Source organism: Myotis brandtii, unplaced genomic scaffold (genome assembly GCF_000412655.1).
Source record: "Myotis brandtii unplaced genomic scaffold, ASM41265v1 scaffold440, whole genome shotgun sequence".
In the NCBI taxonomy this organism is placed as follows: domain Eukaryota; kingdom Metazoa; phylum Chordata; class Mammalia; order Chiroptera; family Vespertilionidae; genus Myotis; species Myotis brandtii.
The window spans coordinates 4,555,874-4,580,301 of NW_005366834.1; the positions used below are offsets into that span (position 1 = coordinate 4,555,874).

At 36.5% G+C, this 24,428-nt stretch overlaps 1 protein-coding gene across 3 annotated transcripts in view; it reads left to right on the forward strand.

The window, feature by feature from the left end:
* The window catches only part of CDH18 (cadherin 18, type 2), a 686,463-nt gene that overhangs the window by 242,867 nt on the left and 419,168 nt on the right, over window positions 1-24,428 (forward strand). The window contains exon 3 of one of the 3 annotated variants that reach the window (XM_014546326.1): window positions 11,708-11,855. The exons of the other annotated variants lie outside the window; for them this stretch is intronic. The gene's annotated coding sequence lies outside the window, so the exon portion shown is untranslated. The remainder of the gene's footprint in view (window positions 1-11,707; window positions 11,856-24,428) is intronic. 3 annotated transcript variants of the gene reach the window in all.

Here is a 24,428-nt window from a genome sequence, read left to right on the forward strand (position 1 = left end):
GAGGGCCACACTGGGTTCTTAAACTGGACCGGAGGGCCGGAACAAAAGCATGGATGGAGTGTTTGTGTGAACTAATATAAATTCAAAGTAAACATCATTACATAAATGGGTACGGTCTTTTTTTGTTTTTAGTTTTATTCATTTCAAACGGGCCGGATCCGGCCCGTGGGCCGTAGTTTGCCCACGGCTGCTCTAAAACCTAAATATATACTATCTCTTCAACTAGTCTTAACCACCCTCATCCCTCAACTTGACCCTGCAGTAGCTACCTCATCTCTTTTTCCCAACTTGTACTCACCCAGACTGTGTAGTCACAACTATCTTTCTAAGGTTTAACCCAATTCATTTCACTTTGCTCTGAAACCACAAAGGCCACTCAGTGTGAAAGTCCTGAGTCTGCTGTACAAGTGCCTGGTCTCTATGATCTGCCTCACTCTCCTCACTGTGAAGGGACCTACCTTTTATTCTCTTAGAAAATGCAAACCTCTTGTATTACTTCTGTCTGAAATGAATTATATGCCATCATGGCTTCCTTCCTCATTTTTTCCAATTCTCCGAAATTCACAACTAACTCCATTATCACTCCTTACCTAGTATCTAATGTATTTGCACTATAGTATCTTCCAACTTTTAAGATATTTATCTGTGAATGTGTTTATCCTTTAGAATTTCTCTAACTGGGAGGAAAGTTCCATGAAAATAAAACTTGGTCTGTTTTGTTGTGTGCCAAATCAAGCACTTAAGAATCTTTGTTCTTTTTTTTTAATATGTTTTTATTGATTTTTTTATCAATAAAAGGGAGAGGGAAAGAGAGATTGAAACATCAATGAGAGAAAAACATCATCAATGGGCTGCCTCCTGCATGCCCCCCACATGGGATTGAGCCCACATCCTGGGCATGTGCCCTGACCAGGAATCAAACCAGGGGCCTCTTGGTTCCTGGGTCAATGCTCAACTGCTAAGCTACACCGGCTGGGCAAGGATCTTTGTTCTTAATGTTGATTTTAAATGACTTTATCTTTGTCTAAACCTCTAATTACACAAATATTTTGCAGTGATCTTCTAAGGGTTTCTCTTTGTTCTTCCAATTATATTTGGATAGTAGATGAGGGTAAGAGCAGGGAGACAAAGGATTGGTTCATACCAAGACAGGTATTTTACCGGGCTGAAGTTGCAAATTAGGATGCATTTCTTATTTCTAAAAATACTTCCAGGTTACTTTTAGGTAGAGATTATGTGTCACAGTGGCTGCTGCAACGTCTATTCCCCTTGATTTAATAAGTTAGTTGATTAGCTTGAATATGCCTTGGTCATTTTGAGGCAAGAGCCATCCACTTATAGATAAGAACAACACATGAATGCCTCTAAAACAATTAAAAACAACAAAAATCAAACAACAAGAAATTAAAATGAAACAATTCAATTCCAAGCAGATATCAATAATAATAATATAGATCTTGAAGACACACACACAAAATAGGAAAATTTTCAGAAAACCCTTTTTAAAAAGACCTCTTTTTTTCTGAAAGTTCTTTTCATTAACCCTGTTCTCCATCATCTTCATGCTTCCCTGTATCTCCTTTCTCTATATGTTCTCAGCTTCTCTCTGGAGTGACTGACTGTTCTAGTCTGCTCTCTGCAATATTTCCCTCAATATTGATGTTATGATTGTTGACATTTTTACTTAAGTTCTTTCCTCTCTTACTATTTTTTTCAGTTCCTTTAAATTTATTTATTTTTATCTCTATTATTGAAAGTATTACATATGTCCCCCTTTCCCCTCATTGGCCCCTTTAGTCCTCCCCACCCCCTATCCATGGGTTATGCATATATGCATACAAGTTCTTTGGTTAATCTCTTCCAATCCACCCACCTCTCTCAGCATTGCCTTACCTCTGAGATAATAAACCTTCAGGAAAACTTTTGCATTGACCTTATTATTTTCTAGCTAACCCATGAAGTTGCCATTGCTAATAACACTTTTGAAATGCCATTTATTAAAATACTCTGATCAAGAGCTACATTAGAAAACCAGTTTCATTACTTTATCACCTTGCCTTTGTATCACAGCTAAATTCTGAAATCAGACTCTTGGCATCAATCAGAATGCAATCAGTCTGCCAGAGACGGAATTGTGAAGTGGTTTGTTGTTTTTGTTTGGGCCAGGAGAGAGGTATTGCATGTTTTGAATACAAAATGCTTTAAATAAAGTTGCAAACTGAAAGTATAGCTTCCTTAGACGGAGAACAAGAAGAAAAATACTAAGGACCCAAATGTTGACTTTGAATAAGAGCGTCCCAGTGTGGAAAAATGCATGTAATTCGTCTTTCACTAATTGGGAACATTGTGGCATTCTACCCCTGAAAGCAGATGCCAGAAGTTTATCTTCTAAATGTTCCAATATGGTGAATTTTGACTCAGTATTTCTCAGAATGAAAACCTTTGAAAAATATGACTATGTGCTAAAGTGAAGAATTTGTTAAGATATCATTAGCATATTAGAAACATTTGTGTTCACCTTTGCGTCAGAACAAAAGAGTGGGTTCACCAAGTACAGGGAAGAAACAAGTCCCTACTGATTATGTTGTGTCTTATGTTAAGCCAAAGCAGCCTGAATTTTATGAAAATGTTAATTTTTAAAAAATCAATAGAAATATTCTACTCACATTAGGATCTCAGTCTCAGAGCAAAATTTCAAATTGTGCTAAAAATAATATTTGCAGTATCTGCTCCACAATTAAGTTAAAAATTCCCCCACAAATATAATTTTACATTTTTAAAATTTCAGTCAATGACAAGGGATATACGTGGGTATATGTTTGTTTGAACAGAGAATACATGAATCGTTTGCATCGTGAAGAGTGATTATATTGTTTTTAGTGTTAATTAACAATCTAATTAAATGACACATATTTATTTACCAATTACCATAGTTATACTTGTCAGTAAAGCAAAATTCTTCATACATTTGACTAATTATATGACAGTGTTTGATGGCATACTACTATGTCAATGAATAGTGTTAGGCCTTAAGAGAAAATTCCCTTAGGTAAAAATCAAAACAACTATGAAAGGTTGTAAAGTTTGCATATCTATTAAAATTTTAAGTATACATTTCACATAAAATATATTTCCTTAGCTAAGATTATTTCTGTGACCCTAATGTATATGTGAAATCCTCACTTGTCAGAGCAAGAACGCACTATTAGTTAATAACTTTTCGTGCAACCCCAAGTAATCATTTCTGACTTTATACTGTTATCTATGTTACTTTACTATGATCTCTACAGCTAATGGTAACAGAGAAACAGAATCCTGCCTTATGAATCGGCTAATTATTTATAATGGCTGCACTTTTTAAAGCAAGGGGCACTATATAATTCAGGTTCAGATATTAGATTGCTATTTCTGTACACTTGGCAATTATAGTTTTTGCCATGTGTGGATATAAAGTTCTTTAAAAGGTGGCTGGCCCTTACCAGGTGCCTTATTAGTTAGACGAATTCTCACTAATTTTTTAAAAAATATATATTCTCACTATATTTAAAAAAATAAATAAATCCCCATATCTCCGTGGCTTAGTCCATTGTAAATGTGTTCCTTACTCACCTTTTATGGTAGTGTACATAAACCATTCTTCCAGACAGCTCTTCTCCAAGGGGTGACTCAGACATCCAGGCTTCTTCCGTTGGTCAGTTTTTTTTCTTGGTTTTCTGCATTTGAGTAGACACAGAGTGCACAAAGTAACACTAAGGGTCAGGCTTAGAGGAACTTTGTATCTCTTCTGCTCACATCACTTTGACCAGTCCCACCCTAACTGCAAAAGGGGCTTGCAAATACAAGTTTTCTATGCTCTTGAGGAAAGGAAACTAGACTGAAACACATCTGCCTAGTTCCATCCAAGTAAAAGAGAAAAAATGTTGGCAGGTGAATGATTCTTTCTACCAAGCCTGTTTCTATATAAAATGCATATATATAATAGGAGTTCCTCTCAACCTTTAACTCAGGCAGAAAGAGAACTTAGGAGGAGGGAAAAAAATTTTATATGCAAAGGTAACAAATTTCTTCTACTTTGATGGACCTCTCCCTTTCTTAAAGAAGGGAAGATGGTATTTAGGGATTAATACAATAGAGGGATTTTTAAAAATCACTATTATAAAAACTACTAGAGGCCTGTTGCACGAAATTTGTGCATGGGGGTGGGGGGGATGCCCTCAGCTTGTCCTGCATCCTCTCCAGTCCAGGACCCCCTCAGGGGATGTCTGACTGCCGGTTTAAGCCCAATAAACAGGCAGTCAGATATCCCTCTCACAATCCAGGACCGCTGGCTCCTAACCGCTCACCTGCCTGCCTGCCTGATCGCCCCTAACCACCTCTGCCTGCCGGCCTGGTCACCTCTAACTGCTCTCCCCAGCCGGCCTGGTCACCCCTAGCCTCCTCTGCCTCGACCCCTGCCACCGTGGCTTTGTCCAGATGGATGTCTGGTCTAATTAGGATATTACCCTTTTATTAATATAGATACTTGTGTAGTTATATTCTCACTCTAAAATTAACCTTTTTTCCTGGTATTTGAGCAGTTGAAAGCAATGATCAAAAAAAAGATTAAAAAAAGAAGAAAAAGGCTTACCGAATCCAATTCCTAATGGCTAATTAATATAAACAGGAATCTTTTCTCCTTAATTATTATTATTATTATTTTAAAGATCTTTTATTTTTTAAAAAAATATATTTTATTGATTTTTTACAGAAAGGAAGGGAGAAGGATAGAGAGCCAGAAACATCAATGAGAGAGAAACATTGATCAGCTGTCTCCTGCACACTCCCCACTGGGTATGTGCCCGCAACCAAGGTACATGCCCTTGACCGGAATCGAACTCGGGACCCTCCAGTCCACAGGCTGATGCTCTATCCACTGAGCCAAACCAGCCAGGGCTTTTCTCCTTAATTATGAGGCACTGTCAGGTAGAGAAAAATTTCCACTTATCCCTCTTCATTCTTTTGGATATTCTAGTCATTAAATTGACATAAGACAGATTAACAGGAGAAAACAAATGTTAATTTTGTATGTGTAGAAGCCCATAGAAATATGAGACGCGAAAGTGACAAAAGCAGACAGCTTTTATACATGTTAGACAAAGAACAATACATTGTGAAGAACTGACAAGACAAAGAAACTTAGTCATGGTGGCTAATTAGTGAAGGAACTAGGCAGCGCTTGTTGACCCAGCCTGTCTGCCCGGAATTCCCTATCTCTGGCAACAAGGGTGTCTCACTACCTCTGGGTTTGGGAGGTTACCTTTCACGTGAAAGTTTTATTTCCTGCCTTCAGGGGGACAGAAAGGAGGGTCAGAGTATGCTCCTTGCACAAGCTGTTTCCCAAGTAACTTTAATACAAAATAATTAATATGCCAAAGTGTCACATCTTGCGGTGGCCTGCCCAGCACTCCATCAACATCAAAGTACTAAGACAATCAGAGAACTAATCTGCATGCAGTTGAGGCTTTTATTCCAAGGAACATCATTTTCTTTAAACATCTTTTTTTGTTTGTTTGTTTGTTCTGGTATGAATAATAGATTTCATTAGAGAAAAGTACAAATACATTTTCAGCAGGCCAGGTTTTCAACTCTTTTTTTGTTATTCCACCATTACCTTGGATGAGAAGTTGATATAAATATTAGGGAAGGTAATGGGTCTTCATATTCCATACACAAAATCCTAAGGGTCTTTGAAGTAATGTTTGAAAAATATTGGATGTTTTCAAAAGTGTAAAATGGAGTAATCATGAAAGCATGAGCTGAGTAGTTAAAAGCACACATTCTGTGATTTGGTAGATTTTCTTAAGTGGAAGCTCTGATTAAACTATTGACCTTTTACCATTGTAATTAGCTAGTTATTAATAATAGGAAAGGAGCAAATGGGAGGCCAGACATTCTAGGGATGTCATTTGGGCAGCTTCACTGGGAAGCTGCAATTTCCCAGGGAACCACTGGCCCATTCCCTGCAGAATCATTGTGTGTAAAGGGTCCAACAAAGAAGAGATAGACACGTGTGCAGTGAATTCGGGGTGACATAGGGAAGGTGCTTGTAGTCAATCAAACCTTGGAACAGAGATCATTGGTCAGAGTAGGCAGGGCCACTGCAAGCCCACAGAATTTGTGGATATATAATCCCCCAAACAGAGGAATTATCTCTCTCTCTCCTGGTTCTTGGTTCACTGTTGGCTCTCCCATTATTTTGGCTTTGCTCTTGCCCATATTCCTCCATAGCCACATGGCCCATAGCCATGAGGACCCCAGACGCAATGGACTAATGGGCTGTAGCTAGGAACACAAACTAAGCTAGCTTGATGCTGGACTGGATTGCTCCAAAATGGACCGGAAACTCTGGACACTGGCTTTGATACTAGTCCTATTGAAGTCACAGCCACACTTCTTCCTGGAGGGTGTACAAAGGGAAATGGAACCTTGGACATTCAGGTGTAATTCCACAGAAATAAAGCTTTCTACAATATCTCACCCTCCTGTGCAAGTCTCAGAAATTTATTTTTCTCAGGATAGCCCAAGACCACTCCTATGAACAACGAGTGTGGATTAGCACCTCTTCCCACCCACTGGTAAAATATCTATAGGTGATCCAAGGTTAACAACAACAAAGCGAGTATTAATTTTAGTGCATTATATACTTTGGTAGACAGATATTCAAATGGGGGTTCATGGAGGGGAAGACCTGGCAGCTATCAACTTCAGTGCTGGGAAATACATTATTTTCTGTATGTTTTCCAAGTACATGATTTCCTTTATGTTTCTACATGGCAACCCCAGATGGAGAAAGTGTGAATGCTGACAGGTAACATGAATGCCTCTTGTCATGATCTCTCCCTCCCTCTTTCTCTAGATTATATAATAACATTAAGAGCTGTAGGGGAGGAAAAATAATTTCCCATTACCATTCTAGGTTCTTGACTGAGACTCCCGTGTAGTAAAAGGCAGATTAAGAGGAAAAAAAATCCACAGAAGCTTAATAACATGTATACCTCCTACACACATGGGAGATATCCAGGAAACTGAATAACTCACTGAAATGTTGGAAGGAATCAATTTAAATACCATCTCCAGCTAAAGAGAAAGATGATGTAGGGTGTGGGAGCCAGTTATAGAAGGATATCAGGAAAAGAACAGCAGACAGAGTATGACTGCTATAAAAAATTAAGTCAGTTGACTTCTCCATTAATAAAAGTCTCAAGTGATTTATGTACTCATCTTTCTCTTCTTGGTATAGAGAGGCACACATCCTAACAAATGGAGTTTGCTCTTATCAATGTAAATTTCTCTTAGGAAAAGGTAACTTCTACTTAGTTTTCAGAGCCTCTGCTAAAGAGGCATATTTTGGAGTGGTAAATTTTGGTCCCTTTTAAAAACATACAAAGATGTTGCTGCACCTTCTAACACAAGTATCTAGTTTCAAGGGACTTAACTTACTTTGCGTTTCTGTATTTCTAAAAAAAACAACTTAACCATATGTCTTTCTTTTTTTACTCCAAAAATGTTTCTTTATTATTCAAAAATCTTTTGAAGTTGGAAAGGAACAAGCAGTAGGGAGAAAATCAAATATTCAAGAAATTCTTCTGTTGTTGCAAAAAATGAAACAAAACACTAAAGTAACTACCTCCTAAATCGTCATACTAGAAAAAAAAAAAAAGAGCCTGGCCAGTGTTGCTCAGTGGTTGAGCATCCACAGATGAACCATGAGGTCATGGGTTCAATTCCTGGTCAGGGCACATGCCTGGATTGCAGGCTCAATCTCTATGTAGGGGGGTGTGCAGTAGGCAGTTGATCAATGATGTTTCTCTCTCAAGGATGTTTCTATCTCTCTTCCTCTCTGTCTCTCTCTAAACATAATTTTAAAATAAAAATAATAAAAGAAACTCAAAATGGTTATGCATCTGAGCCTTCAAAAACAGTATGGAAGGACTTAGAAGGAACTTGCCTTGAGGGGGTCAGCAGGGAAGCTACCAGTTAAGTGGGCATTTGCCAAGTCTGCCAGCTGCTTTTGGCTGCTGGCTCAGCACCACCAGTCATACCCTTCCTTCATCCCGACCTTACTGCTTTTGTTCATGCAGTGTGCACATTGCAGTGTTTGTTTTTTTTTAATATATTTTATTGATTTTTTTACAGAGAGGAAGAGAGAGGGATAGAGAGTTAGAAACATCAGTGAGAGAAACATCGATCAGCTGCCTCCTGCACATCTCCTACTGGGATGTGCCTGCAACCAAGGTACATGCCCTTGACCGGAATCGAACCTGGGACCTTTCAGTCTGCAGGCTGACACTCTATCCACTGAGCCAAACCGGTTAGGGCTGTAATGTTTGTTTTAAATTTATAGCTTTTCCTTTATTAATTCAGTTCTTTTTTTTCTACTTACGTCTTTGCTGTTTTTGCCAGTGTGTCTACTGGAGCTGGATTGAAAATAAAAAAACATGTTGTTTTTTGGTTTGATTTGGTTTTTTAAATATAGTTGCTATGTCTGACCCCCCAGAGCGTTTCTCTGTAGAAGATGTCTACTTCTAACCTGCAATCCTGAACTCTTTCTTCAAAATTATTTTCAGGACTAATCTCAATTAGTATTTACAGTCCAATTATAAAAGGCCAGACTGTTCTATGTCTTTGTCATTATTCAATGCAACCATATATATGGGAAACATGTTGCATGTAAGCCCTGCACAGGGCGTTAGGGATCTAGCAGCGAGCACAGCAAACTTGCTTCTGGACTTTTTGAAGGTCCTAGTTCATGGGGGTAGATGGAAGATTAAATGAGTCCTATGAGTTAACACTTGTTCACAACTTACTAAGTGTCAGACACAGTTCTAAGTAATTTAATATGGTTTACATAATTTAAGTTTCACTGCATACAAAAATAAAAAATTATTTTCCTCCTACCACTTTTAAAGTCTACTGGTTAGACTGATAATCAAATAAATATAAGAGATAAACAGGAGAAAATGCCCAAATTTACTATGTATTTACCTAGGGGAGTCCATAAGAATACGGGCCTGAGCACAGATCAGACAGTTAAGGCTTTCATGCCCTCATCTTGACCTAAGGACGGAGGTGATGGTTGAAAACTCAAAGGGCAGAAATGTGTGGGCGTTCAGAAGGAGGCACCCCAGGACGTGCCTTGGCGGTATGCAGATTACTTTGAACTATAGGCAATGTTAGCTTCAGGTTCAAGAGAAACCTCTGCCCCTCTCTTTACCTAGAAAAATTAAGTTAGGGGCCTGGTGCATAATAAAGAGATTATCAGACATGACCTTTTTGATTTATCTCTAGGGCAGGACAAACTTCTGTTTACTAAAGGTCTGTTCTTATCATCCTGCAGTGACTCTTCGAAGCCCCCTGAGGCACATACCCCACCCCTAACTCCGATGTCTTACATATTCCATCCCCCTTTCTACCTCTGAACCTCTCCAGCCATGGAGTCTCTGACTCTCTCCTGTATGCAGGGTTCCCATACATATGTATGATCTAAATTTAATTACTTTTTCTTGCTAATCTGCCTCATGATTATTAGACCAGCCAGAAAAACCTTGAGGGTGGAGAGGAAGGTTTGTTTCTCCCCCACAAAGGCAGTTCACTTGGAGACAGAAAACCAGATGTTTTTAAATAAATGCTTGCTAGGCCATCTTTAACACTGGGACATTGAGAGGACTTTGATCACACAAGCATCGCTAGGTTTCTCCCAGGCTGTCACACGAGTTGATATTAAACTATACAGCTCCTTTCTTGGAGCATGTTCTCTACCTAAATTATTGTAAGCAGTTGTGAGAAGGCCAAAGTTTCTTGCTGGGACTGATTTCTTTTAAAATAACCCCCTTAAAATAACCACTGCCTGCCCCCCCACCCCCAAATATGCTACGGTGTCAAACTCTGCCTCTCCTCACATTTGAGATTAATTCCCTTTACAAATGGGAAAACTAAGGCATAGAGAGTTTGAGTAACTTTCCTGAGGTTTAATATGTAGTGAGGGGTTTTGAACCCTAGCAGTATGAGTCCACCATACATGTGTGTGCATATGTATGTATGTAATACACATACACATACTATGGGCATGCATATTTTATATAGATATATATTTGTATATATAAACAAATTATAAATATATAGAGAATATTAGGAGAATTATTTAATATAAAATATTAATTAACACCATATTGGTATATATATCTGTGTGTATTATACTTACAAACTTACCTGTATATGCATATATATATGAATATTACCTAAGAGTGGGATCTGAGGATTGTCTGTTTCAAGATGAGTTAGAATCTATCTGTTAGATCATTCTGATTTGCCCCCAGGGTTGATAAATACTCACTTGGGAGAAAAAAGAGAGAAGAATAAAGGCCATGGGCTGAGGCTTTGGGAACCAAAACAGAGCTAGCTGTATACAACTTAAAGTTCAGTCTCCAAATAAAATAAATGTTTCTTTGTCTAAGTTTTCTTTCTTTGGGCTCATATGTACAAAGTTGCCACATTAATTTCTTTATTAAGGTATAGGAAATAAATATCTCAGTTGAAGGTGTGATCCCTCATCTACTTCCTGTGTGTATGTGTGTGTTCTCCTTTCAAAATGCAGTCACAAGTGTTGCTTTTATAAATCCTTTAGGCCAATGATATGTGAGTCTGAATTACTTTTCAAGAGGATATTTGAAAGTATTTCAGGCAAATTGTCAGTTTTGAAGAGCACTGCAATCAACTACTGCAAAAACAGAGAAGACTAAAAAGATACAGGTTTCAGTACATTTCTTAAAAAACAATTTGACAATGGCTTTACAAGAATTCTTGTCTGTACTGAATGGACACATGACACAGCAACACAGAAATATAATTAGTTTCGAAAGGCATTTTCTAAGGCTTTGAGTTTCTGGGATGCTCAGTCTGGGTTCTAGACTTTTGACTGAAGCTATTACTTTGGAAAAGTTAGTTGAGACAGTTTTTAGACACATGCAGGATTTTGTTTTTGTGCTGATGTGTGTTCTATTCCACAACCCTGTAAGATCAAAAGAAACTTACTAGTTAAGGAGCAAAAAAGAACTGGTGCTTTTTGTAGAAAGGTGTTCTTAACCTTTCCTATTCCTATTATTCTAGTCACAGGTGGTTTATAATATTATCTCTCCTTTCTGCTAATTTCAATGGTTTGTGAAATTCTTCACAAACCGTTTCCCATTTTCACTGCTTTCCCAAGGGCCCTGCCTTCCATCCTCCTTTGTTCTAGTTTTGATTCTACTAGTTTCTGAAAATCCATCAAATTTGTGTCTGTAGAGTCCAATTAAATTGATTATCAAGAGAAATGCAAGATGCATTCTCAACCCCAATGAGATCCAGGTGCGGGGCAGTTGCAGCTGACCCATACGTTAGATCAGTGGTTCTCAACCTTGGCTGCACATTAGAATCACCTGGGAATCTTTTTTTAAATCCTGACTTCTGGGCCTCGTCCTCCGGAAATTCTGTTTCTTTGTTACTAATGTTGTGGCCCCAGCCCATAACAAAGAAACAGAATTTCCGGAGGAAGAGGCCCAGAAATCAGGATTTTAAAAAGATTCCCAGGTGATTCTAATGTGCAGCCAAGGTAGAGAACCACTGCGTTAGGTAGTCCTGTTTCTGCACGAGTCCCACACTTGTTTTAACTTACGGGTCTTCTGGCCCCCAGGCCCGCAGCTCAGCACATCACCGTCCAACCCACGGAAGACACCACATTTCCTTTTGCTGAACCCCAGCGAGTGACGACACCACACTCTCTGCTGAAGCCTCCAGTCCATTGATTTTGCTGAAAAGCCCCTTAGAAGTCAGGGAAGAAGGTAAGGCCTTGGGGATCACAGTACGGGGCCTTCAAGATGAAGCAGAGCAAATATTCAGTGTCTTAAGTTATTATTCCAGCATAGTTATTACGTTTACTTCGTCAAACATTTGGAAATGACGAAAGTCAATCCAATGAATCACCCGAGTAGTAATGAGTGAAATTCTATTGTGCACATACCAACACCAGGAGCACTCAAACCAAAACCTGGGCTGATGCGCAGGAGTGTGCTGTTCTAAATCAGCTTATGAGGAGGCAGTGAGAGTTTATTCTTTATAGTAATTGGTTATAATTTTAGTATTTTCTTAAATCATAGGGAATTGGTTAGTAGTTACTTCAAATCACTTCTGGGAAGCAACTTAATTTTCTTTAATGATTTCCAGAGGCATAAACAAGAATTAACCCAGGTCAAGTTATCTTGCAAAATAAGCTCAATTGCGCTGTGGTTGCATGACTAGACTGGTTTTGTGTGCTACCGGAATTTTAAGGCTGCTGTGTTTGTTTTCTATTTTACTAACTTCTACATAGGTCTTTCAATTTAAGAGACTGATGTAAAATGTTATCAGTACAAAATGAAGGCTCAGCTTTGTTGCTAATCTCGTCATATTGGCTCGTTGTCTATCCTTCTGTGATCCTCATTTGTGTCTTAAATTGCAACCAGCTCTGCTGTTTTGTCTGTCTGGCCACTGGTTTATGAACTGCAGGAACTTCTCAGTCTTGTTTTCATTGATTAAAATTCCACACTCATAACAGTCATTATGACCTGTATTTCCATGGTTTTAGTTTATGATTTTCCTAGCTTGATGCTTTATGGGTCCTAACAACAGTGGAAATGAGCTGGGTCTCATATGCTCATTTCGAGTTGGTTTGTGGCAGGAGCCTGGATCTGCTGGTAGATTTATTTATTTTTAAAATTTTAATCTGCTGGTGCTCCGGAAGGTTTGTCAACTACCAGCAGGTTTACTAAATGAGAGTGTCTTTCCCGTTACCCAAAATGATTATCTCTGAGTCCTTCCTGAATCGCCTTGTCAACAATTCTTAATGGCTGCAGATATCTGGAATTTTATTCTTTAATGACACAAACTATATTACAGGCAGAAAAATACTCAGATTTATATAAATAGTCATAATCATATAAACATTATTTATATTTACTCACTTGATTAGAATTATAATTAAATAAGTGATTATTTCTAAATGTACTAAAGCACAGCATAAAATCCATACTAACAAGTAAGGGACACATAGGCACACACGTTTTTTTTGCTCAATGTAACTATTTGTAGTGGTATGAGGGGAATACGATGCACATTAGTATATTAAGTATCTTTGAAAACACTTGGAAAAGGGGATCTGAAAATGCAGGCCAGGTGTACAGAACCGAGGGCTAATTTTAAATGCTATAAAATTATGTTCTGACATAAACACCTAAGTAAAACTCAGCATGTAACATGTGAGGAAACAGTGTTTACTAAAATCAGTATACACAATGGTGACAAACAATAAACTCCTAGGAGGAAATTCTTTTGCAAACACAGTTATACAGGTATTAGGAAAGGAGATTAAAATAGATATCCAGCTGGCTCTATTTATGTATTTTAATTTCCTATGAACTATAATTTTCCCTGATATTAGAAAAATGTTGTTTAAACAAGGTTAATAGTACTTCCAAGTAGATATACAATTTATGTGGATAGGAAAATAAAAATGGTTGGTAATAATTCCTTCCTGAAAATAACTTAAAATTAATTTTAAAAGAGTACCTTCTTATCAGAAGTGCAAAAGCCCGAAGTAGATTGTTATCCTTATTTTGGGTCGTGTCAAAATTATTATAGCAAGAGGCACATTGTTAAAACTTTGCCGTCACCTAATTCAGACTTTGTTAAAATGGCATGGGCACTGAAATGACTAATAAATACACTGTCATAGTTTGTTCTTAGAAATCAGGATTGTTAATCGCTATTATCATCCAACCAGTGATTATACTCTCTCTTTAAAAAATTGAAAATCAGAGGAAAAATGTCATTTTGGTATAATTGAGATTATGTTTATTCATAGAGTATTTTGTTTTCTTTAGAGCTGCCACACATCTGGATAAGGCTGAAAAATTTAGCAAAATATTAACATCTTTCCAAGTGTGTAAATGTTGATTGCATTTTATGTTTCACTGTAAATGTTTGGTAAACTATAGTTCTATCTACAAAATATATATTATGTTGCCTTATTATCTTTGAAGTTATTTTTGACTCTAGCATTGCAAAGCTAGAATATTGTATCTTTTGAAGAGAAAGAATAAATATAGTAAGGAATTTTAGACTTGGAAAAATTAAAATAAGGTTAGCCAACATTAATATTTGTGCTTAATAATTTTAAGAATTAAAAATGTACTTTTATAAATCATTAGTAGTTTTTATAGTATAACAAGTACCTCTGCCTTATGCAATAAATGCTATTTAATTTTCTCTCAATTAAACAGCCTTAAACTCTAAAATTATTAAAATTAAAATGAGAAACTTTACAAGGAATTACCTGTTAGTCTCATTACTGGGTAGCACATTCTTCAGAGTTTCCTGATTGGAATCATAAAATAAATTACTTAATAAAAATTTTAAAATTATTCAAAATGTTATATTTTGCTGAAGATATTTATTATGCAGATCCACTAAAACACTTTTGTAAGCTTAGAAAAATATAATGGGTAAATTGTATTAAACAATTTTAATCTCTATTCTAATTCTACCTAAAAATGAAAATGGGAAATATATCCCATCTTCTTTAATCCTATATAATAAAAGGCCAGAGGCGTCATGACCAAAGCAACCAGAAACCAGACCACCACGGCCCCTCATGGGCTTGCCCCACCCCAAGCAAGCAGTTAGGGGCAATCAGACAGGCAGGCAGAGTGGTTAGGGTTGATCAGGTAGGCAGGCTGGCAGTTAGGGGCAATCAGGTAGGCAGAGGGCCCCTCGCAGGGCTGGCCCTGCCCCCCAGCAGAGAAAGAGGGAGGCCCAGGCCAGCCAAGCCATCGCACCCCAGCCTGTCGCCTGCAGAGGGAGGCCACCGGTGGCAGGGGAGCGGGGGCAGTGCTGCACAGATGGCAAGCAGTGGCAGTGGCAGGGGTGGGGCCACCTGCCTGCAGCCGGGTAAAGGAAAGCCTTGATAGGCCCTGATCTCAGGCCAGGCCTAGGGACCCGATCTGAAGGGTCCCAGAATGTGAGAGGATGCAGGCTGGGCTGAGACCGCCCCCTCCTGAGTGCACAAATTTTCATGCGCTGAGCCTCTAGTGTAGAAATAAATAAAATGGAGTTATAGATAACAAGTTGGCAGAGAATCCATTTAAAGAAATTATATAATTTAATGGTAGAATATAAAATTTTATCAGAATAAGTGAAAAGTAACTCTGCAATATCAAGAAATATAAAACTTACTGTCATAAAAGCCTATTTCCCCAATTTAATATAGTATAAGCTAAATACATTTTCAATAAAATTAAAACAGTAATTTTTATCTTTAGACAAAATAATATTAAATATATGTTAAATGATAGTTATTTAAAAGCAACCCAGAAAACTTAAAAAGAAGCATATCAGGAGTATTGTTTATCACTCATTGATGACATTTTCTTGATCACCCTATATATTTTCAATTTATCTATTTTCCCAGTTCATTGTTTCTCTCCTTTTTTCCCCCAGTCCATTAAATAATCAATTCTCTCAATTTGGATTACTTTATTTTTTTAGTTCAAGAATTCCATTTAGTTTCTTTGAATAGATTATAGTTTTGTGGTAAACTTCTACATTCTTTTAAGGATTTTTGAACATATTAGGCAAAGTTAATTAAAGTTTATTACTGATAACTTTAATATTACAGTTCTGTGTAGATCTGATCTTATTGTCTTTATATTCTCCTGTTCTGTCATTTTAAAAATAAATACAGTATAAGTCATAAAAATTACTTCCTTCTAGTGAATATTTACCAACCTGTCCTTTCTTGTAGCTAAACTGGAGCCACATTACACAATCTGGTACTGACTAAACAGATTCCACACTGGGTTGTAGTTCTTATAATACTCAATTTACATCTCAGCTTGCTTACTGCTAGTCTAAAGATCTCTCAGAGCCTCAATTGAGAGCATGAAACATTTACTGGGTTACTTCTTAGAACTTCATGGGAAAATAGTATTGTTTTGTCAGTTTCAAGGGGGAGCATAGTATTATGTATATTATGTATTTTTTATCACAATAAAAAATTTACAGATTTAAGTTGGTAGTCAATAAATTAAATTTAAAATGATATTATTTATATATTAATATTGAATCTCATTTAAGAATTTTCCCACAGTGAATGCAATCTCAATTATATTTAGCATATGTGAACATATTACATTAGTCATTCTTTCCATTTTAATGTCATAATTATTAATATTTTTCTTTCACACATTTGGACTCATATAAAAAATGCTATCTGATGCATTGAGGAGGGCCAAGAATAATTTAAGTTATATGCTATTTGCCTAATACAGAAAGGAAAATAAAAATAATTTATTATAAAGAATTGAGAGAAAGTATCTGTGGAGGAGGTCAGAGATGAGATGGACCTGGAAAGAAAACATAAATGCTTCCATGCTTATTCAAAGTTTTAGAAAGCACCGTTTACCTTCAATAATGGTGTGAAAATATGTAAATCATTTATTACATGCTCAAACATTTAAAAACATACTTAGGGATATATTAAAAGCATATAAACATATATTTTGAAATATATAAACATTTCAAAATTCAAAATGTTTTCTTTATAGGCCATTTTTGCCAACTCACAATCTCAGCTAAAATGTTGTAAGACTTTTCCCTTCATTTATTCTGCAATGATAATGCCTTTTGGTATATTTTCCTGGTTCAGCAAAATACAGATTCCAAAGTCTGTAAAACGACAAGGAAAATAATTGTGTGTCAGTTTCAAATGGATCATTATTTTTTCCACTATAGGGGAAAGCTTATTTTGCATCCAGTGGAGTCATGGAGAGTAACAATCTACAATACAAGGGAAGATGGGCAACCTGTTTTTCAGTGATCTGAACATTGCTATATTCTTTATGCCCTGATGACATCTTTCTGTGTTATTTTACATGGATGCAGCACCTTGCACTGAAAGAAAAATTCCACCAGCTTAATAATGAAATCCCTTAACAGTATTTCAATCACGTGTAGTAGCAGAAAGAATCAATATCCTTCTTTAACCATAGTTCCAAAATTGCATGGTTTGGCAGCAAAACAAAGCCCCTTGATTTGACATATCCTTTCCTATAATCATTGAAACTTCAGCTCTGGCTATGCCTAATCTGAAGGTACTGTGATACTTGAATGTTATTTCTATTGAACAGTTTTACTTTTTTAAAAAAAGAATCACCTTCTGTCTTCATTTTAAGCAAAAACAAACAATGTATAAGCCTTACAAACTATAAAATAGGGGATTGTTACTGACTTATAAGATGAATCTAACAAAACACTTAATAAATGAATAAAGAAGTCACTGGTAGTCTAGTACCTCAAGTAAATTAGTAATTACAAAAACCCAGGAGATCCAGAATTAAGGGGAAAAAATCTCTCAGAGATTATTAGTTAAGCTGTATTATTTTAAATAGTCATATTGAAGTTCTTACTTTACATGCTTTTTGCATATTATAATCTAAAAGTCATTTTACCTTCACCTTTGCATTTATATTATGATTCCTGAATTATTGAAGGTCATGAATATCTTTCAGTTTTCCATTTTAGAATTGGCACCATGGCACAGGTTCATGACTCCACAGGTTTGAAAGAGAAATTCATTCATTTTTGGTCTGCATGCATCTTTGGAGATCTAAATGAAGTCAACATGTTTGTACCTTTTTGTCACAGATCCATTAATTTTTTTATTTCCTGTTTTCATTTATAGACCTTTACAAATTGCCACAATCACTTAATTTCACCAACAGGTATAATTGTATCTAAGGATTGCATTTAATCTATTGACAATACAAATATTTTAAGTATATATTTCAAAGGATTATTATTCATCAGGTATAAAAACTTTTTTAAAAATATATATTTTATTGATTTTTTTTTACAGAGAGGAAGGGAGAGGGATAGAAAGTTAGAAACATTGATGAGAGAGAAACATCGATCAGCTGCCTCCTGCACACCCCCTAACTGGGGATGTATCCGCAGCCAAGGTACATGCCCTTGACCACAATGGAACCTGGGACCTTTCAGTCCACAGGCCGACTGAGCCGAACCGGTCAGGGCAAGTTATAAAAACTTTGACACTATCAAGGTCATTTTGTGTAAATATTCAAAGGAACATTAGAAAAATAATATATTTTGCTGATTATTAACTACTGCAAGTCATGATGAAACTAGTAACAAGTAGTGTGGCAAAACTGAACTAACTTTTTAAAAATATGTTTTTATTAATTTCAGAGAGAGGAAGGGAGAGGGAGAGAGATAAAAACATCAATGATGAGAGAAGATAATCAATCAGTTGCCCCCTCATGCTCCCTACAGGGGCTTGAGCCAACAACCAGGCATGTGCCCTGACCAGGAATCAAACCAGTGACCTCCTGGTTCCTGGGTTGATGCTCAACTGCTGAGCTACACTGGGCTGAACTTTTTAAAATGATAATAAAATAAAGTATTTTACAGGAAGCAAAGTTTTATTATACCAAGTACTTAGGATCCAACTATAGATATTTGGCCACTGCTCTGCTCTAGGGAAGTTTTATAATAACAATAATATTGCCATAAAGTAATATAATGGCAGACAAAGTGGTAATTCTCTGTATTGCTTGTGCCAAATTCTTGATAATTTTAAAAAGAAGAAGCAGATTGAAATGAGATACTCCTCTGGGGTTTTCACTTTAACACTTTTCTATGTAAATAGCACTTATCCCAAATGTTAGCATGAAAGATTTACTTTGAATCAAAATGCAACAATTGAAAACTACAGTGCGTTAATTTTCTTGGCATTTGATTTGTTGATCTTGAAAACACTAGAAACAGTTATATTGAAGAAGCCAGTTATTAATATTAGAAAAAGAGCAACTATTAATATGTAGGTTAAGATAGAAGAAATATTTATATAGGTTTATTTCAATAACTGGGATAAGAACCAAACTGAGAAAGAAAATGTGTGGGTTCATTTTTCAAGTTTTCCTTCCACAAATAGTCTAAACAATTTTTCTATTTGCCATTAGACCATGTGGTTAATGTGTAGTTTAAAAAATAAGATAAAGAAATTCAGGAAAGTCTACAAAGACAATTCAAATGTTCTATTGTACCACGGTACCATATTGTATTTTACACTAGCTTTTTTAAAACTTTGTGTTGGGTTGGTTTTACCTGGTATATTCAAAACCAAATGATTACTCAGTTGTAATTTTCATTAATTCATGGTGGCAAAATTTAAGTTTTAAAAAAATCATAATAGGTTGGGGCTTTTTCTTTTTTTCAAAATATCTGTATACTCTTCAGAAATATATGGTAGTTTCTCTCTCTTCTCTATTCTTATATTACCAGATTTCCAGAAAAGACAATAATATAAGCTGATTTTGTCAAGCATTGTTTTACTCAAAAGCCAAGAGGGGCACCAAATCATAATAAATCTAAATGTCTCAGTTTTAGATTTAAGACACCTTTTAGATCTTTTCAGAAAGGAATGAAGAGTATGTAGTGAACCATGGAGACTGGAATTAAAGACAATAGACCGACTTTTAGCATGATGATCATGAACTCACCATTTGAATTTGCTTTGCTCCTGTGTAAAATGGAAATAGTTCTATTTGTGAGCATGCCTTCAGGGGCAAGATATAGAAAGGCCACTGAAAAAAGCTTTACCAGTAAAGAACTTTATTAACCTGTAAAGGAGGGAGTTTAGGGATACTTCTTGGTCAGAGCCTATCTGTGTTCTGATCTGGTTTCTCTCCTACTGCCCTGTCTGCATGTTCTTCCATATGCTGGCCATGTCTCTCCGTCTGGCTTCACTCATGGACAGAAGTTCCCGTCCAGAAACCTTCAGGACCAAATGTTTCCATCGTCACATTAGCAGGAAGGAAATAATACGTATTTCTCTGGGTTTTCTCTTTAAGATTGAGAAAGTACAGGGTGTCCCCCAAAATGTATACACACTTTAACAGGTGATAGCTCAATTCTGAAAATGAAATGTATTTTAATAAACACTGCCTTTATAGTTATTCAAAGTGTGTGTATACATTTTTGGAGGACACCCTGTATATTTTAAAAAATCTCTAGCAATGCAATGGACTAATTGATAGCAGCAGGAAACAGCTAAGCTAGCCTGATGCTGGACTGGGCCCAGCTCCCAAACTCTAGCAACGCAATGGACTAATTGATAGCAGCAGGAAACACAAGCTAAGCTAGCCTGATGCTGGACTGGGCCCAGCTCCCACATGGAAAGGAAACTCTGGACATTGGCTCTAATTTTAGCTCTACTGAGGCCCCAGCTACACTTCTCTGACTGGACTAAGAGAAATGGGACTTTGGAAATCAAGGAATATAATTGCATGGAAATAAAGCTTTCTACTCTACCTCATCCTCCCCTAGGGATCTCCAAAAATCCTCATTCCAACAGTACCCCAAGGACCCCACTTCCACTTGCAACCAGGGGAGATTGGCCCCTCTCCTATCCTGTACCACTAGGAATGAGAATAGTAATGGTCATGGTGTCTATTCAATATTCATTGATCTGTATTTTTAATCAAATCTCTGGGTTGTTATTTATAAACTTTTATTCTCTTTTAGTCATATTTATTTTCTTGCCCATATATTAAAACAATCTAGTTGTGATATTTGTAACTGCCGAATGCCAGGCTCATTGCATTATTGTGGCAGATTGAATCTCTATCATCTCTATCTCTATCTCTATCTCTATCTCTATCTCTATCTCTACGTCTACATCTATACTCTTTATTTATCATAATTATATTTAGGACACCTTAAGTCTATGAACTTTAATGAAAGGGACCAGTATCCTGGTTACAGGAGTCTGTCCTTCACTCTAAGATATTCATGACCAATAAGGGCTTTACTCTCTAAAATATCTATCATCTCTAGCTCTATCTCTATCTCTATCTCTATCTCTATCTCTACGTCTACATCTATACTCTTTATTTATCATAATTATATTTAGGACACCTTAAGTCTATGAACTTTAATGAAAGGGACCAGTATCCTGGTTACAGGAGTCTGTCCTTCACTCTAAGATATTCATGACCAATAAGGGCTTTACTCTCTAAGTTAAGCTTAATTAACCCTTATATACATTATTGCTTTCCCCTCTCAGTAAGTCTGTTCTTTCCCTTAAATTCCCACCCAAAACTGGAGCAGCCTCTAATTGGACAATTCCATTTCTAAGTGCTCATTGGGCACCCACTTTAAATCCTTGTTTAAATATTGTGTGCAATGACCTTTTTGGTTCATTAATTGCTTTATAATTCTATTTGTTGGAAATTAGATTAAAAGCAATTGACTTATTTACCAAATCCTGAGAAATGAGTTCTATAAGTTTCCTAGAAATGCTGCATGAAGTACCAAAAGTTGGGTGCCTAAAACGATATAAATTTATTGTCCCACATTTCTGGAGGCTATAAGTCCAAAATCAAGGTTTTGGCAGGGTTAGTTCTTTTTTTTTTAATTTGTTTTTGTTAATACTCATTTCAGGATTAACAAAAATGAATTTTCCATTTATTTTTTTTTGAGGGAGTAAAAGGGATGGAGAGAAAGAGAGAGAGACAGATTGAGGGAGAGAGAAACATTGATGTGAGAGAGACATATTGATTGGTTGCCCCCTGCATGCATCTCACACAGACAACAACTGGCGCAGGAATCAAACCAGTGACCCTTCGGTGCATGGGCTGATAAAAAATCCAGGCAGGGCAGGGTTAGTTCCTTCTGAGGGCTGGGAAGAAAAATTTGTTCTATGATTTTCTCCTATCTTCTGGTAGCTTCAGGGTTTCCCAGGCTGACAAGATGGTGTTTTCTCTGTGTCTGTACATTGTCTTTCCTCAGTATGAATCTTTCTTTGCATTCATTTATCATTTCATTTTATTTTATAAAGACATTAACCATATTGTACTAGGACTATCCCTCATAACCTCATTTTAACTGAATTACCTCTGTAAAAACCCTATTTCAAAATAACATCACATTATGAGGTATGGGGTTTAGATTCAATACTATATCTTTTTAAACTAGTTTTTTAAATGTATTTTTCAATTTTGATTTACATACAATATTATTTTCATGTATACAACATAATGATTAGACATTTATTTACTTTATTAAATGATCACTCTCATAAGTCTAGCATACATACATAGTTATTACAATATTATTGACTATATTCCCTATGCTGTACTTCCCAAGCTCATGACTATTTTAATAACTGGCATTTTGTTTTGCTTTATCTCTTTCACCTTTTACCCTACCCATAACTCCACTCTCATCTGGAAATTATCCATTTGTTCTCTGTATCTATATAGAGTTTTTTTCAAGAGCCAGTTTTGGTTTAGGTTCACAGCAAAATTGAGCAGAAGGTACAGAGATTTTCATACACTACTTTTCCCAACATGAATAGATTGCCCCATTAGCAATAGATTGCCCCAACATGCATAGATTGCCCCCTCCAGAGTGGTACGTTTTCTAAAATTGATGAACCTATATTATTGACTTACTATTATTACCCCAAATCCATAGTTACATTGCAGGTCTGCCTTGGTGATGCACATCCTATGGATTTGGACAAATTTGGGCAAATGATATTGTCACCATTATAGTATCTTACAAAATATTTTCACTGCTATACAAACCCTCTTCCTATTGATCTCTTCCTCTCCACAAATATAACTTTATTTTATGGAAAGAATTCAACTCAAAATAGGGGAAGTTTTTTAAATCAAAGGATCAAAAAATTGAAGAACTGCTGAAATTGACTTTTTGTATATTATCTCACAGCATAGGTTTATGAAAAAATGCATAAAAACAAGTAGCCTTAAAATTGAGAAAAATAACATTAGAATCTACTATATTCATTTATCTTCTTTAAATGAAATTCTATACTTGGAGTATGATGATAAAATGTAACATTATTAATTAAATGACCCAAATCAAATGCATTCCCATTTCATAAGAGCTTTTGCAAACAAAAATTTATTTTTGTACATTGAAAAAGCTGCCGTAGTCTAATTTTTTCTTCCAAATTTTTAAAAACAACCCACCCTTCTCACCAACCAGTAATCACATAAACTAAATTTGGAAGAAAAGTTTTTTGTTATTTTTTTCCCGACACACTCTTTCATGTTTGTTTTGTCTTTGGTATTTCACAGCCTATAAATCAAAATCCTTGAGGGACTACTGCCATTCCAGCCCAGGGAACTGATTTAGATTGACCCCAAGTTCATTGATGGGGTGTATTCTCCTAAACTCTGCATTGGCAGTTTGCTGTGTCATCAATCTTGTTCAGCTGAACAGCACAACAATTTGTCAGGATTGTACCACATAAATGATAGCAAAAGGTTACTATTAGGTTATGAAGTTTTCTGACAAATGCAACATGCCAAGGTTTATATAAGTGTAAAACAAACCTTAAACTCAAGAATTGCTTTGTAAAGGAGACTTCTGCTTCTGTTTTATAGAGATTTTGAAGTCCAAGTTTATATACTTCAGGTTTCAGGGATGCAACCTGAGCCATAGCAGTTGACTACATTATATCTTTTATAAGATCATCTAATATTATTTTACTGGTCTAGGTGATGCAAGAGAGTTTTGATATCAACCTCAATGTCAAAGGCACAGGAATATGGTTCCATTATTCTTAGTAGTAAAGACCCACGATAATTCAAACCAATTGGATTATCATGTATTTGACATTCTTTGCTAACCAGTACAAATGATTTACAAAGATGTGTAGCATTTTTTTAAATTGAGGATGAGAATATGCTGAAATATTGCTAATCCACATTTTTTGTTATTTTTATAATCTACTTATACTATCCAGAAAATAAAAATATGTCAATTCTCACAAAATAAGTTGATAATGGAAAAGTTGATAAAGCCTCAGTATTTTCATTCTAAACTTTCGATATGTAAATATCCTATATAATAAAAGTGTAATATGCAAATTGACCAAACAGCCGAACAGCGGAACTACCATCCGGATCACTATCCGGGACCACACTATGACCGCCACTTGCACCAGGCCAGCCAAGTGTGGTGCGATGTGATTGGTTGAGGCCCAGCCATTGCCCCATGGTTGCCCCACAAAGGGAGGCCCAGGCCACTGGCCAGCAGGGCGATCAATCCAGGGGCTCCATGATCACCTCAAAGAGAGAGGCCGAGGCCACCAACCAGTGGGCTGCAATGGTGGGTGGGGCCTCCCTCTGCAAAGGAAGCCCAGGTCCCAGGTGCTGGAGGGAAGCCGGTGCCAGTAGCCGGGGGTAGGATGGCCTACTCTTGTACGAATTTTGTGCGTCGGACCTCTAGTTTTAAAATATTTTCTTAAAACATTTACCTCTTCCAGAAGG